Genomic DNA, 27181 nt, shown 5'->3' on the forward strand with positions numbered 1-27181 from the left:
AATCCTAGTGCCTAGGAAGAGAATCCATGAGATTCTTTGAAGATTCCCTCTTCCTTGCCAAATGGAGTTTTCTTCCACCTTCCTTCCATGAAATGCCTTAAGCTTATTATCCACCTACAAGCCACCATTGATCCTTCCCTTTCAGCTGTAGATTTCCCTAGTTAGGATGCACTTCCACCTGGGAGGAATTGAAGAAATAGTGCTTCTACAGGCTGTGCTACTCGCTTCATCCCATGCCATTTTTGTCAATTCAGCTTGTTGGAGCCACCATTCCCAAAATGGTATGAGGAGTACTTAGCCGACCCTATGGGCTACTTGCTCGTGAAATATGAGGGCAAATGGTGAAGGGAATGAGGAGAAACTAAAGAAAAATCAACCGGGTTTTGAAGAAGACATGGCTTTTACAGTTGGAGAAGATGCTGCTGCCTCGGAGAGTTTGACATGTCATTTCGTCTGAAACTTCTACTGAGTCTTCTCTAGATAGGTACCTTTGATTGCACAACAAATTTGCCCTGGTTGATGATATGTGGAGTGAGGTATCAATCCTCCAAGGTTCCTCTATTTTTTGCAAGCATATCTAGCCTATGTTTGAAGTTTGATACTACAGTAAATGCTAAGGTGATGCTTGAGGAGTGAAAGTATAGTTCAGAGATTCAGAGTTTGCCTTTTTAGTTCAAAGAATGTTCTTTAAAGTTTAGTTGATGGTGATTTCTTGACAACATGCCAAGTTCTCAAAGTTCTTCCAATGCTAAGAAGACTACAAGGACAAAGTACAAGGTAAAGAAGACCCCAGTTAAGAAATTGTGGGAGAAGCCAACTGGTTATGCATATGCCAAACAACTAGGATTTTCTGAATTTTTATCTAGCAATTTGCATCTATATAGTGAAGGTGATTTCTTTGTTCAGAAAGATTGATCTTTTGTAAAGGGATTAGACACTGCCATTAAATTGGTAAGACCTTCCCAAATGGCCTCCAAGCTCAAAATAGATAAGTTTGAGGGAGAGGGTTTCACACTTGGCAAACCAAACTGAAATTTACTCATGAAAAAGGGAATATGGAAGGTGGCTAATGGAAAAGAAACTAAACCTACAACTAGGGAAGGAGAAGCTTCATGGCTTCCTAAAGATGAAAAAGCACTAGCCATAATTGCTCTTGGATTGAGTGATTCTTTTATCCATCACATTGATGGATGTGACACTACTCATGCTGCATGGACAAATCTTGAGCATGTTTTTGGAGCACATGGGAGATGTTCTATGTTTATCTTTCTCATCAAGTTCTTTGATTTAAAATTGGATAGAGGAGAATCCATCTCTTCACATCTAAATTCAATGAAGAGCATATTGACACAGTTATCTGGCATCAAGTTTAATCTTGATGAAGATATTGTAATTGCCATCTTACTTCGTAGCTTAACTGAAGAATATGGCACTATTGTCACCACACTCACCAATATGCCAAAGATTAGTCTAGTGGAAATTGAAGCATCCCTATTGGAAGAGGAAAGGAAGATCAAACAAATAAGTGACTACAAAGAACATGGGGCTTATTTGGCCAAAAGCAACTTCAAGGGAAAGAGCAAAATGAAGTGCAACTTTTGTGGAAAACTTGGACACTTTGAAAAAGAATGTTATGCAAAGAAGAGATGTTCAGCAAATCTTGTTGAAGAAGCAGAGACAGAAGAAGAAGAAGAACCAGAGAATGTTAAAGCTCTCACTGCTTACAACATCCTTGTGAATTCTGACAAGGGTGAGGACCCATATGTTTTCCAAGTTATGTGTGTGTGAGGTCAATAATGGTTCTTTGCCATGGATAGTCCATATTTAAATGATTGTTAGTATTTTGAGATTTTTTCCTTGTTGGACTCATCGGGATTCCCATACATACTCATTGTCTATCTTGTAGTTGTAAACCAAGAGTCCTAGGACTAAGTCACAGGTTGGGGCCATGTGTGTTGCCACATGATGGTGGGCAAGCCATGGAGCATCCCATGTACTAATACTTCAAGTTGAGTCGGACCATTCGTGGCACTAGTGTGTATTCAGTACCTTGGGGCTGGCCTACTTCATTCGGTTCGTCGGCAGGTTCTTGTGGTGCTATATCTCGAGGAGACACAAGTTCTTGTGGTGCTACCTTCGACACCTTCAGAGTTTGCATCATCAACTTCTGGACCCAGGCAACTTTCTTGCCTTGGCCGCCCAAGATCGCTTTGCCGGCTTGTATCAACCCACTCATAAATATAAGATGTTTTATCATAATGTTTCTAGTTAGTAGACTAGAGTGTTAGATTTTTTGTTAGTTGATAGTTTGCATATAGTCTCTTTACAAAGTAGTTTCTAAAGTTGGTAGTAGCATATTAGTAATTAATTTGAAATTATTTTATAATGCATAAGAGTTTATTTCAATAAGTTTAAAATGTTTATTTGTTGTTTTGATGTTTATTTCATAGTATTAGAAATGATATTAAACTATTATATGTAGTTATTAAATAATACTCTCTTTAAGAAAAGATTTGTGTGTTAGTTGGGACATTCTCTTATGAAGATCTATAACAACTCACCCATGGATATAATGTATATACTTGTAAATTAAATCATCATATTCAACTTGAACCCATTGTGAGGTTCAATTATTTTGGCTTATATCAACCCATCCATAGTCTAGCTGATTGTATGGCTCACATATGTCGGCCTGTATTAACCCACAAATTATACGTACTAGGAATCTCAATATATGTGATTGAAATTGTATGTAATATGAACATTAATTACTATATATAAAATCATATAATGATGCACTATAAAATAGACATTGCATGTGGCATTGCATCTATATACAATTGTTTAGAAAGCAACATTTGCTGATAGATTATAGTATACATGCAACATAGATTCACGTTTTTAACATTTTAAAATTAAAAAAAGTTACTTTTAAGTAAAAAGATTATTGCAAAAAATCATGGTCTTCTTTGTAGCTACCGATGCTAGCGGAGTTGCTATTGGTTGTGCGCTTAGACAAGAACACAAACCTGCTTGCTTGTGAGTAAAGAAAACTAAGAGACAGTGAGAAGAAATACCCCACCCATGACTTAGAATTGTTTGCATTAGTTCACACACTTAAAGTATGGAGATAGTATTTGTTAGGGACCAAAAGTTTAATCTATTCATTGACCACTAGAGTCTGAAATGGCTTGAAAAGATAGCATTACTTTATCCAAGAATATGATTTTGATATTCATTACAAGCCAGGACCAGAAAGAATCATAACTCCATTAAAACGACTTTGTTGTTATATCCCTATATTGTTAAGAATACTTTGCCCCCATTCCATATTGTGATCCCGTTATAGTAAATTGGAAATTTCAAAAGAGATGGTTGATGAAATGCAAGAGGAATGGTTAAAACTAAGAAACATCTTAAGCCTACAATGGATTGAAAAAATATATATGCAGGAGTGTATATATATATATGTATGTATGTATGTATGTATGTATGTATATATATATATATATATATGTATGTATATATATATATGTATGTATATATATATATACATATATATACATACATACATATACATACATACATATACATACAGATACATACATACATACATACATACATACATACATACATACATATATATATATATATATATGTATATATATATATTTATATATATATACTTGCAATATGGGAAAATTATATTTTTCTAATGAATTACACTACCATATTAACCAGTCCTCTATTTTGATGCATGCTCTCAATGTAAGCGAACATTTGAAGTGAGCAAAGAAGATAATCAAGTTGGATGCAAGATCGAGGATGACAACACCTTTATTCAAATGGTGGTAGTCCATGTCACAATATTATCCTTATTCATGTATTTTTTGGGCTTCAACTTCCAAAAGGCCAAAATCTTGGGACATCACAAAATTGATAATAAAGCACCACCCCTGACATTTGCAAGGAGGATCGGCTCCTAATGGACCCTATGTCATGTCTCATATTTATAATTTTATTCATTCTTGTTTTCCCCTTTCAAAAATTGGATAAAATCATAGGAAGTGAGCAATGAATGCTAAGGATTATGAAATATAAGAAGAAATGAATGAATGAGTGTGTGAATGAAAACACCATTTGAAATCAAGAGGACCGTAATCTTGCAATATTATATTTTGTCTTCCATTCTAGTCTTTTAGGCTAAAGGTTGCCAAGGAATGTGTGAATGAATTTTGTCTTCAATTCTAGACTTCTAGGCTAAAGGATGCCAAGGAATGAATGAATGAACACGGGGACGAGCATTTTCCGAGCGAAATCTTCCGAGCGTCCGAGGGAAGGAAAAAAAAAGCTTCCAACTATGCAAAAATATGACAAAAATGGATCAGAAGAAAACATAGTTTCACTTAGAAATATGAAAAGTATTATAGGAATGCCTATTTTATACACAAATATTTATGTGAATCTTTGGGAATGGTGAGAACATAATGGGATTGCTTTTGAAGAAACCCACATGTAGAGTAGACTTCTCTATGAAAATTCCCTTATGATCCTTCTTACAACTTTTTACTTAATAGGGGGTGACATTGAAAAACCTCTCTCACCCTATATTTATGAAAGGGTTTCTCCAAAGAAAACTCATTGAAGCAAGCCATCAAGGTAGTTTCGCCAGCGAAACCCCTTTGAACAAGGTCTTTCAAGGTAGTTTCGCTGGCGAAACTACCTTGGACAGCACTTTTAAAAGTGACATAACTTTCACATCCAATGTCCAAATATAGTCATTCAGCCACTCAAATCGATCGGAAAACCCCATTTGAGCACATCTATGGGGTTATATTTTGGAAAACCTTGCATATATAGTATTAAATATTACATGTATTTTATGAGAGTGATATATAAGCCCAAGTTAATACTTATTTACAGTAATTTAAACTTCTGTAGAAACATGTCCATAAATATATTGTTATTAATACTATAAAAACACTTGAAAGATATTGCCATATGATATAAATGTGTTTAATAAGTAATTATTTATGTATAATATTATTATGTTGAGAGTGATTATGAGGGACGTTTCTTAAATGAATTATTTTTCAATACTTTTTTAAGGTAATAACAAGGGTACAAAGGGATGTCTATGAATAAGAAGATTTATGTTATGTAAAAATGAATGAGTGACTAGTTTGTATATTTTTATGATAAAGGGATCTAGTTCTAATGAAAATAAAAGTGTAAAAACCATGTTTCCTAAAGAAATACTATTTTTAAAATCTCTTGAAAAACACGCTCGTATAAACTTGCTCATAGGTTTTTGCTCGTAAAATTGACGCATCCAACACAACACCAAGGATTGTGAAATGTAGGGGGTGATTGATGAAAGAAGGGCGAACAAGATCATAGGCCAAGGCAAGCAATGATAGGGAGATTAATTTGTGAACATTTCTCAGGGCATTGTGCTCCATTCATGATGTTTCTACTAAAGGCATATATATACAATATGCTTCACATTTCTTTCTCCAACCCAATAAGGAAGCTATTCCATTTGATCATGCTTCACAATTGGGCCTTTTGGCTTTTTTTCGCCATATTCATGTCTCAAATGGTCTCCATTTTATAGGCTTTGAAATTAAAAATAAATCATATAATGGCCATATTCTTACAACACTATATTTTGTTGTGATTATTTTAATATTGTTTATTTTTATGTCTCATCTATGTGTTTTCTTGACAATGGTCCTTGGTTTATAGTCTTCAATTCTAGGCTAAAGGCTGCCTACCAAACCTAGTTCTTCTAGCTTACCTTAAATTATTCTTTGTTTTCAAGGAGCATTCTAACTTAGGATATATGGATTAATATTTCAAAGGAGCATTCTAACTTAGGATATATGGATTAATATTTCAAAGGAGAGGAGCTAATGAATCAGTCTAGCTATAAGGATGGCAACTGTAAGAGCAGTCATTGCTATGGCTGCATCAAAGGGATGGTCTTTACATCAAATGGATGTAAAGAATGCCTTCTTACATGGTGATTTGCAAGAAGAGGTCTATATGGAGTAGCCACCAGGTTATGTTCATGATGTTCATCTTGAGTTTGTTTGTAGGTTGAAGAAAGCTTGTATGGCTTGAAGCAAGCACCCAGAGCATGGTCTGACAAGATAGGACAATATCTTGTCATATTGGCTTTCAGATTTCCAAGGTAGATTTCTCACTTTATGTGAGAAAAACAAAGAAAGGTATTATGCTGCTTGTCATTTATGTTGATGATTTGAACATCACAGGTGATAGTGATGAAAATATCCTTCATGTGAAAATGCTATTGAAGCAGAAGTTTGAGATGAAAGATTTGGGAGAGCTGTGTTACTTCTTGGGCATTGAGGTGATTAGATCCACAAGTGAGATATGGCTCTTACAGAGGCAGTATGGATTGGACATGCTGTCCAAATATGGGATGACATGCTGTAAGCCTATTTTAGCTCCTTTGAAGCAGAATGTGAAGTTGAGCACAGATGCAGGTGAGCTTCTGGAAGAACCTACTATGTACAGACGCAAAGTAGGAAGTTTGATTTATATGACTATTACCAGGCCAGATTTGAGCTATGCTGTTGGGTTGGTAAGTCAGTTTATGCAGGCTCCAAGGAAACCACATTTGGATGCGGCTAGACGCATATTGAGGTATGTGAAGTCCACATTGCATTATGGACTATTTTATGAGATTGGGGTTCATATACAGTTGCATGGATACACTGATGCTGATTGGGCTGGTAGTATTTCTGATAGACGATCTACCAGTGGATATATGTTCTCTTTTGGGAGTGCTGCAGTCACTTGGAGCAGCAAGAAACAGCCTACAGTTGCCTTGTCAAGCATAAAGGCTATATACAGGGGTGCAGCAATGGCTGCATGTGAGGTAGCTTGGTTGCATAAGCTACTTTATGATATGCATCAGTCTATAGATGGGCCAATTGTCATTTATTATGACAACATGAGCAATATACACTTAGCAAATAACCCAATCTATCATGCTATAGCAAAGCACATTGAGGTGCATTATCACTATGTGTGGGAGAAGGTTCTAGTAGGTCTTATTAATCTAGTTTATGTCAGCATAGAGGATCAGGTAGCTGACATATTCACGAAGGCATTGGGCACAGAGCAGCTACACAAGTTTAGAGACCTGCTTGGTGTGCAGGAATTGGGATTGAGCTCGAGGGGGAGTGTTGAGATATCGAGCTCCACTCATGATATGCCAGGGTGACCATTGTGCATTTATGTCACCGACTTGTTAACTGCAGATGCAGTTGGTACACTGCCCATGAATAATAGCTGGATGATAGCTATCCTTATGTACTCTAGTTAGTGGCTCAATTAGTATGCCACCTTAGTTAGCTGAGTTTGGTTTGAGACCCACATATAGGGTTCACCTATTCTTTTGTACTTGGAGTTCTTTTGGCTTTCACAACTAAGAAGAGGAAAATTGTTTTCAGCCTCCACCTTTGTGTATATTCCCCTATTGTGTATGAGAGAAAGCTGCAAGTGAGACTCCTTTCTTCTCTCCCACTCTCTTCACAATCCACAGATATCAAAAGTTTGTGGATCTATTGATTTCAAAGACTTCTTTTGCAAGGGTGGTGTAGGAGGTCTTTCAAGACCTTGGTCTTCACCAACACTTCTTTGGATGGCAAGAGGATGAAGAACGTCATTGTTTTATGGCCACAACCATGTTAGCATTACAACCAAGTGCGGAATCTTATATTGTAGACCTTTTTTATGACACTCATCTTACATCCATACATCACAAGTGAGTGACCATAGATAAGGGATATGGTGTGCATCCTTAGTATTAGGTCTAGCAAGTTTGTGCCAACAGATAAGTAGATGTTGCCTATGTACTTTTGACGCACATGTGCATCTTATGAACATCATTTTGGAAGTTATGTATCTTCTTTTATGGAATACAAAGACAAGGTTGTTTTAATTGTGTTTTGTAATTTTTGCAAATTGTTCATTGGATATATGCGTTTATAATTGTAAGTACATGCAAGCACATCCACCTAAAAATAAAATATTAAGATAGGATGGGAAAAAAAGAAAAGAGTCAACTATAAAAGGAATAAGAATGAATACCAAACATTTCAAACATATCTCATATTGATCAATACATTGCAAAGTACAACTTGCAGAGAAAAATCAAAACTGATGTATCAACTATTCCAGCCTATGCCTCTTACAACTAGTTGCATCCTTTTCCTTTGCTAGCCTAAGAATCGAGGGTTGAGTTATCTCCCTCTTGATAAGGGTCCCATCTAGCTAGGTATGCAATAGCCACCATTGCATGGAGGGGTCCCGCCCATGTTTCTGGAAAAAGATATAATGCAAGTCTTCGGCTCACTAGCACAACTCTATCAACATTTCTTGTTAATGGCTTCATCTTGAGAAGATGGCTCAAGGCCTTGAGCTTCACGGTCTTTAATTTTTATTGGGGACATTTGGCAATGGAAGACAATGATGTATTCATAGATTCTACCAATATAATATCCAAGTGAAGCCATCAAGGTGCTAGCCACCCATTGTGTCCTCGCCTAACACGAGCAAAACTCATCAATCCAAAGAACCTCCTAGACGTAGAGCACAAAAGAGAATTAGGGTTCTGAATCATATATAGTCCTCGTGATGTTTTTTGGATTTTTGCCTGAGTTGATAGACCCCCCCCCCTAGATGCACTGTGGCGGATTTCCCTCCTTCGGCCTTTGCACGGTCCTGGAAAATCTGATGCCCGATTCCCACACCTCGACAAGAAGCTTGCATGGTAGAAATTTGAAAAATATCACTAAACATTATGGTGGATCAAACCCTAGTCCCAATCTCAAACCTATTTTTGCACCTGAAACCCATACAACTTCCTTGTGTTGGAGATCTTTGTCTAGCTACTCAAAGAAGGGCATCATCAATGAACAAACAACCGAAACAGAGAGTGACAAAGCAGAATAGAGAGAATGAAGTGAGCAAAGAAAGGAAGATGATGAGTCAACTTACCCACATAAAGGAGGGAAAGTATATGAAAGGAGGAGGTTGCAAGTGACACGGGTTTTTTTTTTTTTGCAAATTTGGCATAGCAAGAGGCATGAAAATTTGAAGTTCCAACGGTTGGGCTTTCCCTCCGTCAAGAAATTGGAAATGCCAGTGGCCCCTAGCCAAGTAGAATGTGACCTAAAATGCTCTAAAAAACAAATAGGCTAAAGGGCATGCTATCGTGTTTGAAGCTGTGGATTATGCAATGACGTTTGGTATGCTCATGGGCCTCATAGCAAGGAAGTGTAAGGGAAAAAAAGCATGAAATTTTATAAATGGTTTTGGATTTATTAAAAGATCTTTGCACATGCAAAAATTGAATATGTTGGAATTTATCCATTCTAAGGTGGATTTGGATGCCAATATCACCAAATATGAATGTTTTAAGACCATTGTGGAGAAGCCACCATTGATGAGTCCACCCGATATGGTTTTATTTTGGATATTCTATGTGATCATTGGTACTTGATCATCAAACACTTTTGTATCAACAATTGGTATAATGGTTGCATTGGCTGTAGTTGCTGCATCAAGAAATCCTTAACTAGGGTGTGAGCTTGTTGGACAACCATGATATAGCACCTTGACCAAGGAAAAATGCATATCCTTGTGTCGATCTCCTCATCTCATGATCTTTTGCATAGTCACTGTCACAATATCCATGCAATCGTGGATGACTTCCTCTGTATTCTATCCCAAACTGTCTTGTACCTCTTATGTATCTCAAGACTCTTTTGGCTGCATTCCAGTGAGACTATTTTGGATTTGCCATAAACTATGTTAGTGAGCTTACTGCATAACAAATATCTGGCCATGTGATTGTCAGATATATAAGAGATCTGATGAGCTGCCTGTAGTATCTGTCATTGATAGTAGGCTTTTCTGAATCTTTAGTAAGTTTCAAACTCTGTTCCATGGGAGTGGCTGCAATCTTGCAATCTGCCATATGAAACTTCTTTAGGAGACTGTCAACATACTTGAGTTGACTCATGAATGTGCTATCTGAATCTCTCCAGAACTCAATTCCAAGACAATAGTGCATAAGTCCAAGATCTTTCATGTCAAACTCTGCAGATAAGTCTTGTTTCAATTTTTTGATGAAGCTTATCTTGCTTCCTGTCACAATCAGATCATCTACGTACAAAAGTGCAATAGTAATGTCTTCCCCTTGAGCTTTGTAGTAGAGAGTATGATCTGCATTGGACTTCATGTATCCTAGATCATCAAAATTCTTGTCGATTCTACTGTACCAACTTCTAGGTACTTGTTTTAAGCCATAGACTTTTCTTGAGATGGCAAACCTTATTCTCCTTTCTTGGTTCAACATAACCTACTGGTTGTTGCATGTAGACTTCCTCGTCTAGATAACCATTGAGAAATGCATTCTTGACATCGAGCTGATACACATTCCATTTGCTGAGTGTCGCTAGTGATATCAAGAACCATATGGAATCCATCTTTGTACTGGAGCATAAGTGTTGGGTCTTTCCTACCGCTTCCGTAGGAAGAGCTGGGTATTCTATGTTGCAGGGTTCTGAGGCTTTTTGTCACCTACAGATATATTGGAATTGTCGTTGTAGTATATATGTAGCTTAGGACCTCGAGTCGTGTTCCGGTGAGAGACGTAGGCTTAAGTGTGGTGAGTAAACATAATGCAAGCATGTGTAAAAGGCACGTAAACCATTGTTGTTGGGGTAATGAAGGCTTCCGCCTCCATTGGGGGTTGTAGGGTTTAGGAGGAGTTTAAGGGTTCAGAAGGAGGTTCCAGGGTTTAGAAAGAGTTCAGGGTTAGAAAGAGTTCCAGGGTTCAGAAGGAGGTTCCAAGGTATAGAAGGAGTTCAGGGTTAGGAGGAGGATCCAAGGTTCAGAGTAAAGTACATGGTGGAGAACTCGTCTCCCTCGTAGATCATTGAGTTAAGGGTTTAGGAAAGCATAGGAGTGGGAGAGGAAGAAGGTGTAAGAGCATGGGTGTAGTAAGAGAGAGAGGAGGAAGGAGGAGGAGGGAAGAGGAGGAGGGAGAGGGAGGAGAGAGGAGGAGGAGGAGGAGAGAGGAGGAGGAGGAGGAGGGAGGAGGAGGAGGAGGAGGGAGGAGGAGGAGGAGGAGGAGGAGGGAGGAGGAGGAGGGAGGAGGAGAGGGAGAGGGTGGGTTGCAAGGTTGGAGGAGAGGGGAGAAGGGTTGCAAGGTTAGGACATGCTTTTGGACGTGCAGTGCAAGGAAGCATGGACACTTGAGACAAATGCTTGGAATACCAATGTAGACTCAACACAATGCCCCAAGAGTGTGGGCTTCATTCCATTATGGGGTATTTATACAAGTTGGAGAGCTTCCCTCTCTGCATGTAACACAAAGTCGTATCACAAAGTTGTAACACAAAGTTGTGTCACAAAGTCGTAACACATTCTCTCTCTTCATGTAGAAGATGTAACACAAAGTTGTTACACAAAGTCGTAACATAAACTTGTAACACAAACTTGCAACACAAAGTTGTTACACAAAGTCGTAACATAAAGTTGTGTCTAGAAGTTGTAACACAAAGTTGTAACACCTTCTCTTTCTTCATAAGTTCATGTTGGCACAGAGTCAACATACCCCCGGATCTATTTTATTACCCGTCCTCGGGTTATGGCTTATTGCGATCACGTACCTGGGTTGCCATGTTTTTAGTCCAGTGGCTGTGGAACTTGTGTCGTGCCAGACGGTCCTGCTGTAGAGCCTTAGCACCATACAATTTTTGCGCAGTTTCCAGGTAGCCTGTATCCACCATTTGCTCGAACAGAGATATGTGGCGTGCCTCCAAGAAGATCACTCTTTGGTATAGTCGGCTTGTAATCTGAGCATCAATCCGTTCATTGGGATTAAAGCTGAGTGGAGGCAAATGGGAATCAAGGTAACAAGGGACCTCCAGAATTAATGCTAATGTTTTGCAAAATATGGCACTTTGGCGAAGGAAGCGATCAATGTTGCCGCGCATTGTTTGTTCATGCTGCTGAAGTGCTCGGATCATGGCGCCTTGGATAGTCCATTCTACACCAGAGTAGGATTCGATCATTGGCCAATTAATGACTCGATCTTCAGCCAAAGTGTGTATGTTGGCTTCCCATCTTTTACGCCGTGGAACTGCATAGAACTTGGGATGGGTTCTGAGACATGGAGGTGCCCGTAAGTACTCCTTTAAGAAGCTTACATCAAAGAGCTTGGGACGGCACCAATCAGGTTGTGGATCCAATTTGCTAATCCAAGCTTCACTTATTTGGTGCTGACGAAGATTGGTAGGGAAGTTACCCAGGGTCCATCCACCGCGAGTTTTCATATCAGGATATTTGCTCCAAAATTCCTTGATGGGGTTACTGGGAAGTGGTATCTCATCAAAATCATACTCATCATTGGAACTTGGCATGGGTGTACGAATTGGATTATCCGGATCCTGATATTCAAAATCAAATACTGCATCATTTTCTGCTGATGGCAGCACTAGAAGTGTCGGAGGTGATGACGGGGCCGGGAGAGAAGCAGGGGACATGGGGGAGAAATATGGCTGAGTGATAGTGGCGGAAGGGGGAGCAGAGGGGAGGGGGGGAAGAAATGGGCAAATGGTTTGAGCAGCTTGGTAATCCTCAAGGGTAGGATTAGCAAGGGAGGGGAAAAAGCTAGGTGTGAGGGGCTCGTAAGTTTGGGACTGTTGGGTAAGTTGAAAATGGTGAGAGGCATGAGCAAAGAGACGATGGAGGGAATAGATGTTAGGATGAAGCTCGGGGAAGGTTAAGAGGGTAGCAGCAGCAAGGGGAAGTGAGGTTATGATGTTGGCAGAAAGAGTGGTTAGATATGGGAAGTTGGATGTGAGATAGGCCTTGTCATCGTCCGACACTTCTTTTTGCTGGTGCGATGGGATGATCAGCTGCATGGGTTGGATGCCCGTTATGTCATGCCGTGCAAATAATAGGGATGGCCTTTGCAGCAACGGCAACAAACCTGCAATAACCCTGAGGGGAGGACTACCCATGAGGAAGGCATATGCAATGAAAGCATCTGTCCTGAGAGTTATAAACCCGGCATGTGTAGACAGGCAGAAGATATTCTTCTCATCTTCAGACAAGTCTTGGCAAATGATGCGCAGGGTTTTAATCCCGATGGATCGTTTCCAGTCGATTGTTGGATGAGCAGCTATGATCTTGAGTTGGAGTTGCTTCCATTGGATCAGCACGCGTGCGTGGAGGTGATCTTCCATTTGGAGAGCAGTCACAAGCTCTTCATACACCACAGTTGTGCATTGTAGTGGGTCGTCATTGTCTTGCAATGCCTCATTGTTATGCACCAGCAATTGGAGTTCAAGCTTGGAGATGGCTATTTTTTGGGAGTGCATCTCATTCATCTTTTCTTTGTACTGATGGTAGATGCTGGTGTATGCCTCTTTAAGCTTTTTCATTTGCAAGGTGACCTTTGCCTGTTGAGGGATGTCTTCAGTGGTATTGGACCATTGGTCCAAGAACTGGGCTTGTAAAGTGCTGGCCTCTTGAACAGTAGCAAGTTGGTCTTTTAAGAGTCGGCATTCCCTTGTAAGCTCATCAATGCTAAAGGCACGTACTGCCAAAGATTGTTGCATGTCTTCTAGCTTGTCCTTGCATTCCTGGAGCTCGTCTTCTTTGTGAATGAGAGTGAGTCGAGCTTGTGCCACTTCCTCTGTTTGTTGCGCATGTGCAGTTGTCAGGGAGTTATAGGAGGTCTGTAGGATTGCCATTGCTTCGACTGCCGCAGTCAGCTGTGTTTGACTTTGATGGAGGTTGGAGGTCACATCCCTTACGGCCTTCTCTTGAGCTTGGAGAGCCTGGTTCATGCGCACTTCTTCTACCTCCTTCTCATCTATCTGTGCCCGAAGAGCCTTGACCTCGATGGCGATTGCCTGGAATTGGTCTTCGATTTGTGATGCCGTCTGCCTTTCCAATTCTCTTGCATATGCTTCCTTAGCCAAGCTAGTGAAGAGTTCGGACATTTGGATCATTTGGCTAGCTTGATGCTGGAGAATGACAGATGGTGATGAGGTCTGGCGATATTGCTGATACAAGTGGTGCCCATGTAGCCATCCCGAGGGTTCTGTAGTACTTGGGGGAGGTTGTTCCAATGGCATTTCACTCCCTTGTGGACAATAGTCATACTGCTGATCTGGCACGAGCTCTCCTTGAGGCTCATCGACTGGCATGACGTCGATGGGCGGTTCGAGTGCCGATGTGGTCTCAAGCTCTGGTGCTGATCGTTCCTCAGGTTCGGGTGCCAACCTTGTCTCGAGCTCGGGTGGGTGCTGTTGGGGGAGACTTAGTGGTTGCAATTGTGCACCGAGCTGAAGCATTTCCTGAGGCAATTCTGCAATCCTGCTTTCCAAAATAGGTACTTCTGTTAAGGCATCTGTACTTATCAATGTGATAGCTGGAGCAGTTGATGATGGCTCCCATACTGGTGAGAAGGGTATGTCCAACTCCTCAATTGGCTTTGGAGACTGGGGCAGAGTCATTTCTCTTTGTTGTAGTTCCTTTTTGATGATGATAGCCAATAAGTGCGGAATTTTACATTTCTGGCCTGAAGAACCATCGAGTTTTTTGGTAAAGAAAATGACAAAGTGTTGGACCCAGTCTTGTTTGAGCTTCCTACTCAGCAAAACAAATGTGCGGAGTGGAAGGGAGCGTTCCTTGCCGTTCTTTATTCCCAGGATGGTGGATAGAAATTGTGCTGCTTCCTTGAGATGAGGGTCAAGGATTGTGCGAAGCAAGATGCCATCTCTATGGATCAGGGTACCCTTGGTGAGGAGAGTCTGTACTTCAATAAACTTTGCATCCGCAGACCTTTTAGGGTATTCGCCACCTTGCCTTGGCAGAGAGAAAGCCCGTTGAATGACTGTACTGTCGAGGATAATGTTCAGTGGGCTCTGCTGTACAGTGATTGTACCGTACTTGCCATCTGTTGCATTGCTGGAGTAGTAAGAGTGGAGAAAGTCCTTGATGTAGGTGGTCATGATAGGACTATCCTCCAAGGATTTGAGGCTCTCATGCAAATTGCCTAAACCCCGTTGCTCTAAGTAAGATGTTGCTTCCTGGGAAAGAGCATAAGTCGAGGTGGGTGGCCAGACAAGCTCCAATGATTGGGCCTTGTTAACAGTTGTGCACGCCGGCTGTGACTGGGGTGGCATTTGTTCTGCTTGGGCATGCACTGAATCTTCTCCGGAGCTCTCGCTTTGGACCACGAACGTCTGTGGTCTCCGTGGTTGAGAGGATGTAGATGGCTGCGAACTCGGGAGGGGGTCTCGTGGTTGAGGTGGTGGGCTCTTTCTGCGCATCCTCTTTAGTGGCGGCATCTTTTCTGAACCTGCATCCATGTACATGTAGTGTACCATTGATCATTACATTGATTGGCATGCCTGTATGACCTTTCTGTGTGGGTGTGGGAGAGAGATCTTTAAAAAAAAAAAAAAAAAAAAAAAAAAAAAATACATCTTTTGAGAGGGTGGAATGAAAGTGTGTTGTACAATTATTCATGCAATCACCTATGTGTCTAAGCGAAAGCGTGTGAGTGCACGTGACCTAGTAGCTAAGTAGGGACTAACTATATGCTTTTTTTGCTGGGATTTTCATAGGGCAGCTAGAACTCATTCACCAATCCTGAGCTCTAGGTAAAATCGATTGAGGCTACCTATATGTGCGAAGACGTACATATGCAAGTGAGTGCTCGTGATACAATCTAATCCTAACTAAGGAAGACTTGGTTTCCCAAATCTTCGTTTTTGTCGGGGATGGCTCGCGTGTTGATGTAGTAGCGCTTCAGTCGGCTCCCGTTTATTGTTGTGTTGAATTGGACTCCATCGAGTGTTTCAAGTAGCACAGCGCCAATGGGATTCATCTTTCGTACCCGGTAGGGTCCTTGACCCAGATACTTCAATTTGCCCTTGTGTACTTTGGCATTGTATAACAGGACTAAGTCGCCTTCCTTGATGTCTTTAGCTTTCAGATTCCTGTCAAACCATGCCTTTCTTCGACGTTTTTCTGTTGTCATGGCATGATAAGCGACTAGTCTTGTCTCTGTATGCTTTTCCAACTGACAGAGCCTTTCTTTCAAGGACTGATGATCACCCATGCGTTCCTGTATTGCGATGCGCAGACTTGGTATTACAAATTCGAGTGGGACCACGGCTTCAAGACCGTACACCAATTGAAAAGGTGTGTTCCCTGTACTGACCTTGAATGTGGTTCTGTATGCCCATAAGGCTGCATTCAGTTTCTCTGCCCAATCAGAGCGCTGCGGTTCTACTACCTTGGTGAGGATATTGCATATGATTTTGTTTGTGGATTCTGCTAATCCATTCCCTTGGGGGTAGTAGGGTGTGCTTTTTCTATGAATGACCATGAAGCCAGACAAGAGTTCTTGGATTACCTCATTGACAAAATGTGTGCCTCTATCCGACACAATTTCAAGGGGGCATCCGAATCGGGTGATCACATGTTCGTACAAGAATCTTGCTGTGCTTTTGGCATCTGCCTTTCTGACTGCTTTAGCTTCAGCCCATTTTGTAAAGTAATCAGTGGCCACAATGATGTAGCATGCCTGTGTTCCTTTTGCTGCTGGATGTATGGGACCCACATAATCAATGCCCCATTTTTCAAATGGCTGTTGTGCAACAATTGTTGTTAGGGGATTGAAGTCTTTGTGTTGTGGTTTAATAGTTCGTTGGCATACATCACAGCCTTTTACATATTCATAGGCATCTGCCCACAGTGTTGGCCACCAGTAGCCTGCGAGGAGAACTTTTCTTGCTGTGGCTTCCCCTTGGAAGTGTCCTCCTGCAATGCCTTCATGAACTTCACTCAGGATTGGCAGGATCTCATGAGGCATTACACATCTTCTTAATATCTGGTCCTTGCCCATCTTGTATAGTTGTCCTGCAATGAGTTGATATGGTGCAGCCTTTAGAATCAATTTTCTGGCATCTACTGCTTTCATGTCAGGGGGTGGTCTTCCTGCCATCAAGTACCCAATGATATCTCCACACCATTCTGGAACAGCATCTATTTGAAATAGTGTGGCATCTGGTAAGTCATCTTCTACTCCAGTGGCTTCTTCTCCTGTCTTTACTCGAGACATGTGATCGGCAATGTAGTGTTGGGCACCTTTGCGGACCACAATTTTGAAGTTGAATTCTTGTAGCAAGAGGAGCCATCTGGTTATTCTTCCTGTGGTACACGGACGGTTCACAAGATAAAGCAATGCTTGATGGTCGGTGTAGAAGACAAAATCATTTGCAAGGAGATAGTGCCGAAATTTCTTTACACTGTACACCATTGCTAGGGCTTCTCTTTCTGTGGTTGTATAGTTGATCTCTGCATCATTGAGTTGTCGACTGGCGAAGTAGACTGGGTAGTCTTTCTTATGTTCACCAGGTTGACAAAGCACACTCCCAATTGCATACTTGGATCCATCAGTATGAACATGAAAATCAATATCCCAATTGGGAGATAGAAGGATGGGTGCTGTGATTAGGCGCCACTTTAAAAGCTCAAAGGCTTGGTCGCACTCTTCGGTCCATAAGAACTCCACTAATAACTTGTAAAGTGGTCTAGCTATCATGGCATACCGCAATATAAATCTTCTATAATAGCCGGCATGTCCCATAAAGACCTGTACACCTTTGGAATTTGTAGGAGGAGGCAATTCCATGATGATCTTGATTTTGTCCATGTCAGTTGCAATCCCATGTTGAGAGACGATGTGTCCTAAAACAACTCCGTGGGTGACCATGAACTGGCATTTTGTTGGATTTAGGGAGATGCCATACTCCCTGCATTTGATTAGTACTTCTTCCAGACATTTGAAGTGGTCCTGTTTGGTTGAATGGATGCACAAATCATCCAAGAACACCTGTAAAAACTTATTCAAGAATGACTTGAAAGCTGTGAACATGACTCGCTGGAATGTGGCCGGGGCATTACAAAGGCCGAATGGCATGACTCTATATGAAAAAATACCCCATTCTGTAGCAAATGCTATTTTTGATTGGTCTTGAGGAGCAATTTGTACCTGGTTATAGCCACTGAAGCCATCCAAGAAGCTGTAGATTTCGGATCCTGCCACCTTTTCCAACACTGTTTCTGTTAAGGGTAGGGGGTAGTGATCCCTAATTGTGGCGGCATTCACATTTTTCAAGTTTACGCATATTCTGAGCTTCTTGTTGCGTTTAGGCACAATGACAATGGGTGAAACCCAATCAGTGTGCTCTATCTCGTAGATGAATCCGGCATCTAGGAGTTTTTCCAGCTCGTCATAAACCATGGTGCCATATTTAGGATTTGTGCGATAAGGTCCACATACCTTAGGGCGAGCACCTTCCCTTATAGGGATCGTGTGAACTGCCACTTCTGGTGAAATTCCTTTCATCTCTTTGTATGACCATGCTAGGCAGTCACGGTATTCCATTAGGAGTTCTTTGAGTTTGCTTTCATCTTCTTGACGGAGCTGTTTCCCAATGAAAACTAACTTTTCTTCTTCCCCTTCAAGGGCGAGGTTTATTGTGCGTGTTTTTGCCGGTCCCTCATAGATTGGAGTTTCTCCAATGCTATCGGTTTCTTGAACTTCAGATTCCCTGATTGGTCTTGGCATTGCTATTGGTGCACTTCCACTTGTATAATTCTTAAAGTATTCCGGCACTACTCGAAGATCGGTCTCTGATGGGGTTGAACTAGCCTGAGATGTGTCATGAGTACTGGGTGGCATAGTTGCATTAAGTAATTTGTTAGGCTCTTCTTTCCTTTCTTTTTCTGAAGTCTCTGGATCAAGCTTCATCCGCACATGTGGCTTATATTTCCGAAACTTCTTACGTTGGGAACTGTGGGGTAACTTTTCCACTGGCAAGGTGTTTCCAAGTAAGGGTTCATGTGCTGCACATACTCCTTCCAGTCCTTCAGGGGACCATTCAAGAGGTGGTGGTTTTGACTTTGAGGGGACTGCCTTTGCAAGATACAATTCCACAATCCGTGTTTGGACTCGTTCGAATTCATTGAAGTGCTCGGCCTTGGCTCTTCTGCGATTTCCTCCTGCAGCTTTCTTGCGGGATCGTCTGCTGTTATGCAACTGTGGAGGTTCAACTTTTGGGAGCTCAACTGCCATTAGGGCATGCAGAATGGCTAGGTCATTATCAAAGATTTGATCTTCAATCTCAGCATTCGCAGCCTCTGTTTCAAGGTCCCAAGGAAAATCTGAATCATCATTGGTATGGGTACCTTCTTCAGGTTCATTATCCCATTCGAGATCAGCCATAAAGAATGGCATCTCTAGATCGATTTGTTCTTCATGTGTCGGTGGAGGATCGACCTGTAGTGCGTTAACATCTATTTGTGAGAAGATGGGGTCTAATGAATGGCAGTTGTCAATGGTTGCCAATGTTTGTATCCAGTTATTGACATTGCTTTGTGAGTCACCTGCTATGGCATGCTGTTGCAAGGGATCTGATTTGCTCGAGATTGTCGTGGAAGATGTGTCATCCAATGCTCTAGGAACAATGGGTTTAATAGCTCCTGTCCCCACATTCACCCTGACTGCAGTGTCTCGATTCTGGATTGTCAATCTATCCGTTCCCCAGTCATGGAGGACTGATGCTTCCCGTAACCAAGGACGTCCCAGTAAGATTTGATAGGATTTTTTGGGGAGATCCAAGATTGTGAATTGAAGGGAAAAGCGGACTCCTGCGATCTTTGTGGACACACCATTCACTATTCCCAAGGGTTTAGCCCGTGAATCATCGGCAAGGCGTATGTTGAAATTAGCCTTTTGCATTGGTGGGAGACCCCATTCTTCGTAAAGCTCCTTTGATAGGACATTGACACCTGCGCCACCATCCACTATGGCTTGGATTTCATTATATGCCTTGTGGATCAAAGGCACAGTGATGTTGCGTATGTCATCTTTCTCACCCATCCGCACAGGGATATCATCAATGTCGTTCATAGGTGGAGAGGGATTTGCGAGTTCAATCCATCCTTTGAAACTCTCCCAGAGATTGGGACAATTTCGTAAGAGGATTCCGATGGGAATGGACACAGGGCAACTCAGGATGCTAGAGAGTGCAGCTCCTTCAAGTTGACGGGGTGGTACATTCTGTTGCGGAGTCTGTTGTTGGAACAAAGGCTCAAGTACAGTATCAATACTTTGTGGGGCCAAGTTATGGATTGGGTCTTGAGCTTGTTTCTGAGCCTCAAATTGAGCTTGTTCATTTTGAACCCATTGCTGAAGTACCTGAAAACGAGCCTTCTCCACCTCTGCATGCGGGAATGGAGCTTCTTGTATTCGAGGCTCGGGAGTTGATGTAGATGAACTCGGCTGCTCATTGCTTGGCGGAGGTGGAGGAACTTGTGCTTTCTTTCGCAGAAGTCGCTTCGGTTGGATCGGAATGATAGGGTCCTTCGTAGCCGCTTTCTGTTGGCGTGTAATTACATTGATAGGTTGTGACCTTAGACTTGCCGGTCCCAGACTTTGATGGTCCACCCCAATGATGCCGATGGGGACGTCGGGCTTAACCTCTGTTTGTTCTGGGACCTTATTTTTCATGGGACAATCCATACAGGCATGTCCTATGCCACAATCTCTGCAGAGTGGTTGGAAAGTGGCTGGGCTACCGCGATGAGGGCATTCTGCGATTCTATGATTTTCTCCACAACCGTAACACTTGATTGGTGCGCGAAATGTGTTGGGTCGCACTTGATTTGCATAGACTGGTATTAAACCCTCTGCACCTTCAACGTAGTACACTGGGTATTCTGCTTCATACTCAAATAGCGAGTCGACTTCCTCGGCTTGTAATTGATGTATTGGAACTGCCTGAGGAGCTGGATTTGCTGCTCTTGGATACGGTCGTGGATTCGGATTCCTGAGTAGTTGTGGGACTTGTGTCCGAACGGGAACAGGATTTAGTCTCGGAGCTGGGGGTGCTTGTGCAAGTGCCGGTTGCCTGTATACTGGCATGGGTGCCGCTTGGTATTGTGGTGGTCGAGGCGGATTGTTGCGCATGTTGAAGATGCAACTGGTCTCATCATGGCCGCCGACGACACAGATATGGCACCACAACCGTGGCGGTGGATTTGCTTGTGCATTGATTCTTGCTCTTAGGACTGGGCATTCATTTGCTGTATGATTTGCCAAGCAGTGTGGGCACCAGACATTTTCTCGCCGTGGATATGTTTGAGTTGGCGGCTGAGACAAGTGAAGTTTTTGATCCATGGCCTGCATCATATCTTCTTTCAGCTTCAAGGTCATGGCCTCGAGGCGATCTTCATTGGATGTTTCGGCAATGTCCTTTGATTTACCTTTTTTCGAGCGCTTATCTCGTGTATTGGATCTGGCATCATCACTGCTAGTGTCTGAATCTGTCATGCCATCTTCGATGTCAATGGCTGCCGCATGAGCAGCACTGAATGTTTCATATCTACTTATCTTTTTCATCTCCTTGCGGATTTTCTTTCTGAGGCCTGCTATGAACCATGCCGTGAGGTGCTTTGCATCTGGGCGTGGGTCACATTTGGCGATCAATCTCTTCATCTTTCCCAGGTATGTGCGTACATCTTCCCTCCGGCCTTGTTCGATCTTGCTGAGTTGGAGAGCGGGGTCATCTTGTAGCCTCTCCGTTTGAAAGCGACGTTTGAATTCGGTTTGAAGTAGGTCCCATGTGGCACGTTCTTCCACAAGAAGGTCGAGGTACCATTCCGACGCCTCATCAGTTAAGGCCATTGGAAACCAAGCCACCTTAGTTTCATGGGATTGATCACCACCTGCTCGACATGCGGCATCAAAATGTTGGAGGAAGCGAGCAGGGTCTCCCCTACCATTATATTTGGGAAGTTCCAGTTTTCCCAAGGGGCGTCGGCCGTGATTGTTGTGATTTCGTCGATTGAAGAAGTTGTCAACCTCGGCATCAAGCTCGATGTCCCCATCATGCTCAGGACGGCGTCCAGCCATGTTGGGGCGTGGAGGAGTTAAAGGAAGTTGTTGAATTTCAGGGGGGAATTCGGGGTAGAGGATTGGCGGGGGCGGTTGTTGCAGTGGAGTAAGTTGCGGATTGGGCGAGCGTTGGAGTCGAAGTCGTTGGCCGGAACGTAACTGCATGCAGATGGTGCGTGATTTGCCGAGGGTATCGCTACCCCAAGTGTGTGTGTGGAGGTAGTGCTGTTAGGAGAGTTAGAGTGGTGTTAGTTTGTGTAGGGACCGTCGTGTTAATAATGTGCCTAGGATTGTCCTACGTGTGTAGGGAAATGTGCCGGTGCAGACGGATCGTTAATCGGAGGTTGCGGCGTGAAAATACGAGTGAATTAATGCAAAATAAGGCCCACACGGGGGCGCGAATGAACGTGTGCGAGGGATGCCGAAATGGTGTGCAATGGGCTGAAAAAATACCCCGTAACGTGGTGTTTCCGTGTGTGAAATCTGGGTTCAAACGGGGTTCAATTTGGGTCCCAAACGGATGAGTTTCGAGGGGTTAAAGGAGGGGTAAATTTGGCGTTTGGGGGGTCCTAATGGTGGTGTGAATGGACTTTAAGTCCAACCGAGGGGTTGAAACCAAGTGACTCTAGTTAGAGTAACTAACCTAGATTCTCCCAGTTACTATAACTGGGAGGTTTAACTAACTATAGTTAGATACTAACTGTAGTTAGTCTAACCTAACTGAGGGCTAACTAAACTAACCTAACCTCAAGTACTACTAACCTAACCTACGTAGCTAATCTAACTGAGGTTAACTATCTAACCTAGGGTTAACTAACCTAACCTAACTGTAGTTAGTACTAACCTAACTGTGGTTAAACTAACCCTGGAGTTAATGTTAGGTTAGGGTTAGTTTGGTTAGGTTTAGTTTTTTTTTTTTTTTTTTTTTTTTGTGGGGGGGGGGCTGCCCGACGGCGGCGCCCGGAGAGAGGGGGGGGGGGGGGGGTTTGACGCGGCGGGGGGAACGGGGGAGGGCGAGGGGGGTGCGAGGGGGGTTGCGAAGGGGAGGGCAAGGGGGGGGGTTTGCGCGGGCGGGGGGCGCGGGGTGGCAGGCGGGGGGAGCGCGGGGCGGGGTAGGCGGGGGCTGGAGGGGCGCGGGTAGGGTAGGGGGCGGGGAGCGGAGGCTGCGCCGCCGCGGGGCGGCGCGGGGCAGGGGCGGCGCGGGGCGGGGTAGGCGGGGGCTGGAGGGGCGCGGGTAGGGTAGGGGGGCGGGGAGCGGAGGCTGCGCCGCCGCGGGGCGGCGCGGGGCAGGGGCGGCGCGTTGCGCCGCCGCGGGGCGGGGGCGGCGCGGGGTCGCCGCCGCGGGGCAGAGCGGGCGGGCGGCGCCGCTGGCGGCGCCGCTGCTGGCGAGCGGAGCGGGCGGGCGCCGTCGCTGGCGGCTCTGCTGCTGGCGGGCGGGCGTCGGTGGCCCGGGCGAGGTGGGCGGGGGTTTGCGCGGGCGGGGGGCGCGGGGTGGCGTGGGTGGGAGGGGGGGGTTGAGCGGGGTAAGGGAGAGAGAAGGGATGGGGGAACGAGAGGAGGAGGGGGGTGAGGGGGGTAAGGGGGAACGAGAGGGGGAGGGGGGTGAGGGGGATGGGGGAATGAGAGGAGGAGGGGGGTTGAGGGGGATGGGGGGACGAGGGGGGTAAGGGGGAGAGAGAGAGAATGGGTGGGGGCGGGAATGAGGGGGAGAGTGAGAGAGAGAGGGGGTGAGGGGGAGGTGAGGGGGGGGGGGGGGAGGTGGTGGTGGAGAGGGGGAGGCGGAGAGGGGGAGGGGGAAGATGAAGGGGGAGGGGGAGAGGGGAGGTGGTGGAGAGGGGGAGGTGGTGGGGGAGAGGGGAGGTGGTAGTGGAGGGGGAGTGGGAGAGGGGGAGGGGGGAGGTGGTGGGGGAGAGGGGGAGGGGGAGATGGTGGGGGAGAGGGGGAGGGGGAGATGGTGGGGGAGAGGGGGAGGGGGAGATGGTGGGGGAGAGGGGGAGGCGGAGAGGGGGAGGGGGAAGATGAAGGGGGAGGGGGAGAGGGGAGGTGGTGGTGGGGGAGAGGGGAGGTGGTAGTGGAGGGGGAGTGGGAGAGGGGGAGGGGGGAGGTGGTGGTGGAGAGGGGGAGGCGGAGAGGGGGAGGGGGAAGATGAAGGGAGAGGGGGAGGGGGGAGGTGGTGGGGGAGATGGAGAGGGGGAGGTGGAGAGGGGGAGGTGGAGGGGGAGGTGGAGAGGGGGGGTGATGGTGGAGGGGGAGAGGATGATGGAGGGGGAGGGGGAGAGGGGGAGGTGAGGAGGAGGTGGTGGAGAGGGCGGGATAAAAGAGCAACAACAAAAAACTGAAAGACGGAAATTGAAAAGCAAGGCGAAGTGGTTACCTGACGCTCTCCAAGTCTTTCTCGATAGAACGGGATTGTCGCGGAACAATGGATGGTGGGTGGAAGGCTAGGTCATCGCTGCGAGAAGGGCTCGATGTCACTTACATGGCGAGGATAGGAGTAAGGGGGCGGTCGATGGAGAGGGAGGAGTGTCTTGCGTGGGGCTCGGAAGGAGGAAGAGAATGGAGGCAAAAGTGAAAGATGAAGAATGAGGGGGGGTGGAGTAGGTTTTTATAGGTTTGGATTTTAGGTTTAGGGTTTAACCCTAAACTCTTCCCGAGCCATAACTTTTTATGGAGAGCTCGGTTTGCCTTTCTGTAAAAAGGTAAAATGATCGTAATTGAAAGCTCTACGCAACCGTATCCACTACCTAGCCTAATTGTACATCATGCGGCTTTTATTTAAGAAATTAAGAAAATCTCTTAAGGTAGTAACCCAAAGTGGATGTTTGGGGTTGATATGTTTGGCTAGATTTGGAAAAATTTTTACTCTCCTTGCCCTTGAGTGGTATGTGCATGAAAGTTTGAAGTAGTGACTTGTTTTACACCTACCTACGCATGTTTACTCGCTACTTGAGACGCTAGTCTCCCCGGCAACGGCGCCAAATGTTGGGTCTTTCCTACCGCTTCTGTAGGAAGAGCTGGGTATTCTATGTTGCAGGGTTCCGAGGCTTTTTGTCACCTACAGATATATTGGAATTGTCGTTGTAGTATATATGTAGCTTAGGACCTCGAGTCGTGTTCCGGTGAGAGACGTAGGCTTAAGTGTGGTGAGTAAACATAATGCAAGCATGTGTAAAAGGCACGTAAACCATTGTTGTTGGGGTAATGAAGGCTTCCGCCTCCATTGGGGGTTGTAGGGTTTAGGAGGAGTTTAAGGGTTCAGAAGGAGGTTCCAGGGTTTAGAAAGAGTTCAGGGTTAGAAAGAGTTCCAGGGTTCAGAAGGAGGTTCCAAGGTATAGAAGGAGTTCAGGGTTAGGAGGAGGATCCAAGGTTCAGAGTAAAGTACATGGTGGAGAACTCGTCTCCCTCGTAGATCATTGAGTTAAGGGTTTAGGAAAGCATAGGAGTGGGAGAGGAAGAAGGTGTAAGAGCATGGGTGTAGTAAGAGAGAGAGGAGGAAGGAGGAGGAGGGAAGAGGAGAGAGAGGGAGGAGAGAGGAGGAGGAGGAGGAGAGAGGAGGAGGAGGAGGAGGGAGAGGAGGAGGAGGAGGAGGGAGGAGGAGGAGGAGGAGGAGGAGGGAGGGAGGAGGAGGAGGAGGAGAGGAGAGGGAGAGGGTGGGTTGCAAGGTTGGAGGAGAGGGGAGAAGGGTTGCAAGGTTAGGACATGCTTTTGGACGTGCAGTGCAAGGAAGCATGGACACTTGAGACAAATGCTTGGAATACCAATGTAGACTCAACACAATGCCCCAAGAGTGTGGGCTTCATTCCATTATGGGGTATTTATACAAGTTGGAGAGCTTCCCTCTCTGCATGTAACACAAAGTCGTATCACAAAGTTGTAACACAAAGTTGTGTCACAAAGTCGTAACACATTCTCTCTCTTCATGTAGAAGATGTAACACAAAGTTGTTACACAAAGTTGTTACACAAAGTCGTAACATAAACTTGTAACACAAACTTGCAACACAAAGTTGTTACACAAAGTCGTAACATAAAGTTGTGTCTAGAAGTTGTAACACAAAGTTGTAACACCTTCTCTTTCTTCATAAGTTCATGTTGGCACAGAGTCAACAATAAGTCTCATCATAGTCCTGACCATGTTGTTGTGCAAATCCTTTTGCAACTAGTTTGGCTTTGTATCTTTGAATATTGCCATCTGGATTGTACTTCACTTTGTATACCCATTTGTTTGCTATTGTCTTCTTTCCTGGTGGAAGGTCGCATAATTCCCAAGTATTATTCTTATACAAAGCATCCATTTCTTCATTCATAGCAGTTTTCCATTCTGGCTTGTCTACTGCATCTTCGGAGTACACTGGCTCTTCTGTAGCCATGATGGTAGTCATAAGAGCATAGTTGGTGGTTTCCACCTGAATTGCTTTGCCTTTCTGAGTATATGTCAATCTGGCTGGTGGTCTGCTTTCCCTAGTAGACCATCTGACTACTGTGGCTCTGCTTGGGGTGTTGCTGGCAATTCTTGCTCTTCTTCATCCCAAAATACAAAATATTTGGTCTGGTTGGGCAGTGGGCAGCATACTTCAATCGAGGTATTTCAGCCAACTGATGTTTGCCACATGTCACGATCTGGAGGTTCGAGAAAAAATACCTCGTTCGAGGTATTTGGCGACCCTTACACATCATCACTTACATACCTCATTCAAGTTATTGACTTGACTATCCAATATCTCAAAAATACCTCAATCGAGGTATTTTGATTTCCTACGTGTAATGTAAGGTGGCAGGCCCTTTATTCTAGGTAGGCATACCTTGTTCAAGGTATTTGGCTTATGTGGAATGATGAAACCTCGTTCGAGCTATTTTCATGGCAAATGACATGGAAGGGGGTGTCCACATCATGCACTTTACCATGCATGAGGAACACCTCGAACGAGGTATTCCTTGCATGCATGCTTAGGCATGCAAATACCTCGTTCATGCCCATGCATGCCATTTGAAGGCCATCCATTGCATGTGCATGCATTAGCATGTGAATAACTCGAACTATCAATTTATGAGGGCTTCTAAGGAATGATTTAGGCTATCCTAATGTCTTTAATTTGATACCTCAATCGAGGTATTTGATTCATTGGCATATATTTTTTGGCTATTGGTA

The sequence above is a fragment of the Dipteris shenzhenensis genome, chromosome 20 (assembly GCF_047967505.1).
Source record: "Dipteris shenzhenensis isolate YYH24624 ecotype China chromosome 20, Dip_SZ_1.0, whole genome shotgun sequence".
NCBI classification, from domain to species: Eukaryota; Viridiplantae; Streptophyta; class Polypodiopsida; order Gleicheniales; family Dipteridaceae; genus Dipteris; species Dipteris shenzhenensis.